Raw genomic sequence first — 6,275 nt, forward strand, 5'->3', positions numbered from 1 at the left:
TAACTCACCACACATTAGCTCACACAGATGCAGCTCAGATAATTTCCTCCACCTTAATTTCGTATCAAACCAGCTGAAGCGAATTGTCACATTCCAGCTCAGGAAGGCCTTTAGTACACGTGTCGGTTTTTTTTTTTTTTGCTGAGTCTCCTACTTTGACAGCCATGTGCTTCACCTGTTAAAAAGAAACAAGAAAAAATACAGCTATAAAGATCAACTGGAATCCAGTTAGCATTGAAAGTTTTGCAACCAGATGATGTTGGTAATAGAGAAGTGCTAATTGGCTCCTAGTTTTAACCACGTACGGTTCTTTAAAACTGTCATAAACAGTTAAAGCAAAATCCTACAGCATGTCATGAATAAGACTTCGTGCCATAACTAACATCAATATCAGTTTCTATCTTGTAACTACAGCACACTGTTTGGTAGCTCACGCAAGCAAGAATACGAGCGAAAAACGCTTAAAAGATTTGTGACATCGTGACGTACACTCGATTCTAAGCTACATTGTCGCACGTCCTCTTTCAATGTCCAGTTATTATCAACAATGTGTTGCCCCTAGAATCCATTACTATGTCCTGCTGTGGAAAGCTTCTGTGGCGCCCGTGAGCACGTTGTCGGGCTCCACGGCAAAGCTGTGATCACTCTGGATGATGTCAACAGTATCGTCCACATCGCTAAATTCCTGCGCACCGCCACAAATGCCGCCACAAGGCCGAGCGAAAGGTTCGGAGGTGGTTCGGGAACTTCCACTGGCTGAAAGAATGTGGAAGCAACACCAGGAAGATTCCCTGCTTTAATATGAGACGGTTGGCAGTCACTCTCGACATAGAAGCCATGATGTTGACGCGACTGTAGAGTACTGGTCAATTGTGTTTCTCGTAATTCGGATTCACACTAGCCAGTAAACCGACGTATGCGTGTTGTTTACGCGAGCGACATTGAGAGCATAGCACTCGACTGCACTTTAAAAGCGGCAGGCTAACGCTACGAACGTGGAGGAATGCAAAATGGAACGATAACTTACTTTCGTGCTTGCTTTCCATGTAGCGCTTCCCGCCAAGCGTAAGCTCTAAAGAATGTGAAAAGCAAGGCTATCGCACCTGTGTCCGCAGGCCAGACTGATCAAAAACAGTCGTAAAACGACAACACTTACCTTCGATTGGAACGCAGACCGGCTTCATGAGCCCAACTTCGAAAACACTATTTCAAAAAGCGCGCGACACAGACACGGAGGACACGGGATGAAGATACGAAACCATGGACAAAGCAGCCATAGCCGCCTTGCCTAGAGTGTACCAGAATTTGCAGTACATAAGGGATACAATAAAATCAAAAGAAGAAGCTATCCGGAATGTAAGTACTAATAATAAACCTTTTTTATTGTTTTTGCCTCCCTATTTAGTATTAGTTATGTAATAATAGAGAGAGAACTGAAATCGAAACTGCTCGCCGCTTCTCCGTGAACTTGGCAAGTAGAGAGTGGTAGAAAGTATATGCACGCAGGTCTGTCACACGGACGGTTTCAAGCCCCTGTAATGTTTATCTACGCTGAACGTTTTCATGCGCCATCAGAACGTATAAGTACGTTGAACCAGTTTCGTGCGCAAGATCGAGGTATATATAAATGTGGGAATAAACGACCAACGTAGCCTATCGCACGATATTATTTAACGTATTGCGCTTACTAATGAATTAACGCCCGAACGGCGGGAAGATTTATATGCAAAATCACAGCAAATAAGTGACATTTTGTGTTCTCGCCTCCGTAATGCATGCAATTTTTGCAGGGTTAGGCAAGCTTAATTTGAGAGCGAATGAGGGCACGTCGTGCGTGTACTGGGATGGCACATAAGAATTCGTTTTAAACACTGATCGCTCAAAATTTGCGTGATTTCATAAAGACAACGGAAATAAGCAATATGCATTGATATGACTATATATATATATATTGCATGCAGCTGCCGATTCATATACTATTCTGGGACGTTCATAATTCATTGAACATCCGGCCGTTCCCTGAAGTCTATGAAACATCCATATGACTTCCTTTTTTTTTTCTGACTTGGGACTTTAGAACTTGCTTGGGATGTCCTTAGGACATTTGGTGTTGTCTGACTGACACACACACACACACACACACACACACACACACACACACACACACACACACACACACACACACACACACACACACACACACACCAAGGAAGGCGGTTCCAGTTCAGACTTGTTCTCTGAATAAAAGAGAAATATTAGCACTAGCATAGCCATTCCCGACCTTTCACTCTCATCGCAGAACATAGAATAAAAAAAATGCAAAGAAAAAAAAAGAGGGGGCACCCGGGTTTGAACCGGGGACCTCTCGATCTGCAGTCGAATGCTCTACCACTGAGCTATACCCCCAAGTGCGAATATGTCGGTTTAAATAACATCTTTCTAGTCGGGAGCTTTCCTCTTGCATTCCTTTTTTTTATATGTGAGGGTAGTTTGAACCAACAGCTTACCACAACGGTCATCCACTGACGAGCTCGGCCACTAAGTTTGCTGCCGTAAATAATAGGCAGTCCCGCACTACCATGTCCGGCACGTTGAACCTCCGTAGCTGACGCCGCGAATCGTTACAGCCCCAAAATGTGTCCTAAAACTCCTAATTACACAGTCATCTTACAAATGATAATAAGTTTGTTGATCAGTGATTAGCGATAATTAATTAGCGCATTCACGGACGTGGTGGTGGTGGTGGTAACAGTGTAGTAGTTGGTTATTGATCTAGAAAGAACCGCTTTTTTTCTTTTTTTGCAGAGCAAGTTAAGGCGCGCTATTGAAGAAGAAGAAGAAACTTTAATAAAGAATAGTCCGGCAGTGCTTGCTGTGGTGGCCTCAGGTGACGGCTCGAAGTCCTTGGACTCGAGCGGCATCTTCGGCTTGCCGGACGGCCCAGAGCTGGTCTGCCAGCTCTGAACTTCTGATAGCCGCCTCCCAGCGGCGGCGACGCCTACGGAGAAGGTCCCCGGCGGCTCCCGCATCCGGGGCGGCGTCGGGAAGAAGCGAGCTCGAGCCTTCTCCCACCCTGGCAACGGCCGCGATTATGGACGCTATTGAAAAGGGCTCGCTAGAAATGAAATCGCCCCCCCGCCCTCGCTCCCCATTCACCTCCAAGGAGCAGCAACAGCACAGAAGACGCAAGCAGTCGAAGCAGCACATATATGCTTTGGAAGCGTTTCGAAGAAGTCGCATAGCTTTCTCGCGAACTCTTGCCCGGATCGCATGCGTGTGTGTACAATAAAAAGAAAAGGTTACCCCTTTGAGGCGTAGCTTGTCACCAAACAATTATCACCATTCTTGCTTACCTTCGCTACTTTCCCAGTCGAGAATGTCACATTGACAACGCCTAGCTATGCTGTTTGTGACCTGAAAAATACCGGGTGCGCAGCGGTAAAAAAGGAAAGAATGTGGTACGGAAAAACAGATTTAATATATTGTTAGGGGGACAAGATAAGCCTCAAACAGCCGGTGCAAACTTTTCTTAGTGTGCATGGGTCCACTGACCCAATTTGAATTAATTCGTCGGGAAGCGTCTGGATATCCTTGCTGCTCGAGATGCGAGATGCAACATATATATAGGATTGGTATTTGAATTTTGCTAACATAAATACTTTGTTATACCACTGAACACACTGCTGCATGTCCCAGCGCGGATGCATCAAATCGTCCCTTGTCGATGAGGCTATAACTCCATACGATCCGGCGGGCACGTGGAGTGGTGCGAGCCAATGGGGCCCTGAACTAAGGGCTCCACCCTACGAGGAAGTCACCCCATCTCATTACAAATAAATGTTTTCTCTCTTTCTCTCTCCCTCCATACGAAGATGACCCGATTGCCTTAGTGTATACTCATGGACACGAAATTTTGAAACGAACTACCACATTTCCTCGTTTTCTTGCAGAAACCCTCACGGCGGTTCTGAATTTCAAACTGCGATGATAGACGAATAAGCATCTTTTAGCGATTGAAGCACATATTAACATTCTCAAAATACACACGGACACGAGGCGCCCGGCGACGATGCATTGTGCGCGGCATCCGCCTCGATCCTTAATTAATCTCCGCTGCTGTGAAAAATACGAATGGGACAGAGAGAATAGAAGCAGAGACGCCGCTTGTTGTGGTGCGTCTAAACCCCGTATTCGGAAATGCTTATATTGACTTGAAGCTCGCACTTGACTTGATATAAATGACGCCTGGTGCGAACGCGTCCAGAACGCTCAATGCCTTTCCTTTGGTGCGTTCACGACAGACGACATTCCAATCAAGTCAAGTTAAGCATGGGCTTCAAGTTAAGATGCATTTCTGAATACGGGGGGTAAGTGGAAATTAGCACTAAAACACTGCAATGCGAGCTAATGCACGAATGATGTCAAGGAGCAAACTTTAAGACATGCTCCTAGAACAGTCGTTCTTTTGGAACGCGTGCCTTCATCGGGCGTTCCAGAGCGATGGAACGCTGCCACAAACGCGCGAGCCCGCGCTTCGGGATTAGCATGGGCATTAGGTACGTAGTACATACATACGTCACCCGCGAGCCGGCGCCATCACAAAACGTTGCTGCGCGCTAGCGTCTGCACGCAGACAGCCGACGCTGGAGATCAAGCAGACGACGAAGACGACAAGCAAGCGGACGCTGCATGCCCGGTGTCGCCGGCTTCAGCAGAGGCGGCCGACTGAGGTCTTCCGGCTAACGAAGGGTTCACCGAGTTGCCGCCCAGTACAGGAGCGGCCATGTTGCGGATAGCGTTCCTGGCATGCCTGTGCCTCCAACAATTGCCTTCGTCCCACGCCGACGAGGTAGTGCTGGTGTCGCAAGCCCCGCCCGCAGCTGCGGTGGACAACCTCAACGGCACACTCAGTGCCGAAGTGCTCGCAGCCGCAGCGCTCGCCGGAGTCAACATCACCATTATCAACGGCACGGCCTACGAAGAGTACGAGGTGCCCGACTTCGCGTCGCTGAATGGCGGCAACAACGACTCGTTGGCCGCCATGCTGCCACCGGAGCCCGCCTTGTCTGGCGACAAACAAGGCGCACAACAGCCTTCGACATCTACTGCCGACGCCGTGGCTGATGCGGCAAAGGCAAACGCTGAAAATGTTCCAGTGATCGCGACAGAAGCGCCAGCCGTCGCGGCACCAGCAGACGCAGCTTCGCGTGCGCCCCTGGCCAAGTCCGACGACACCACCAGCGTTGCTACGACCACAGCGTCGACGACGCCAAGAGCGGAGGCCACGTCACTCACGACCGCCGAGACCACGATCACGACCTCGAGCGGCCCTGCAACGGTGAGGGTCGAACTGGGCCGCCTTTCGGTCTATCCGGTGCCTGCGGTCATCGAGAACTCCGGAGGCGTGGAACTGTTCTGCAGCGCGGGCTACCACGACTCGGCGAGCATCGTGTGGACCCTCAACGACGAGCCGCTCGAAGACGTCGTCCAGCGCTCGGTCATCTCGGGGCGCAAGGACTTCTTCCTCAAGTCGTTGCGCATCCAGGTGGACCGACTGGAGACGCTACCGGCGCCCGCCGGCAAGTACGTCTTCGAGTGCGTCGCCAGCGTCGACGGCAACCTGCTCAAGGAGCGGGTCGAGATCGACTCGCCGTACGGCGACTTCTGCCGAAACGACTCGGAGTGCGCGTCGCGCAACGCCGTCTGCGGCAGTTCGCTTGCTTGTCGCTGCGACGGCGGCCATCCCGTGCACCTCAACTCGTCTCACATCACGTGCCGGGCGGCCGCGCACCTTGGCTGGCCGTGCAGTTACGACGAGCAGTGCTCCTACGCCGCGAACAACTCGCACTGCGGCAGCAAGGGCGAGTGCGACTGCGTCGAGACGTTCAAGATTGAGACATCGCCGCTGGGCAACATCGTTTGCGCGCCCCGCAAGACGGTCAGCGGGCCTTGCAACACGGACATCGACTGCAAGGACATTGGAGCCAAGTGCAGCCCTTCGGGTACCTGCCAGTGCCCGCCTGGGACACTCGAGAACAACGGACGCTGCGTCGGGAAGCCGGCGGCCCCAGAAGGCCTGAACCTGTCCGCCCTCGTTGGCGCAGCCGCCACGACAGGCGGAACGAACGTCACTGCTGCCACCACAGCGACCGGCGCGTCGTCCGCCGCTGCAAACGTGAGCGACGCTCCGCCCGACTCCAAAAAGCCGAACTTGCCCGTGCGTATCTTGAAGGTGCGAGAGTTTCCCCGTGGGGCGCCGGTCAAGGAGCGTCCGA

General features: G+C 51.1%; 1 non-coding gene across 1 annotated transcript; it reads right to left on the minus strand.

Annotated features, from left to right (window-relative positions):
- Positions 1-2,334: 2,334 nt before the first annotated feature.
- On the minus strand, positions 2,335-2,406 carry TRNAC-GCA (transfer RNA cysteine (anticodon GCA)). The gene has a single exon. It is a non-coding gene; the product is annotated as a tRNA-Cys (tRNA).
- Positions 2,407-6,275: the final 3,869 nt, after the last annotated feature.

The sequence above is a fragment of the Dermacentor albipictus genome, chromosome 9 (genome assembly GCF_038994185.2).
Source record: "Dermacentor albipictus isolate Rhodes 1998 colony chromosome 9, USDA_Dalb.pri_finalv2, whole genome shotgun sequence".
NCBI classification, from domain to species: Eukaryota; Metazoa; Arthropoda; class Arachnida; order Ixodida; family Ixodidae; genus Dermacentor; species Dermacentor albipictus.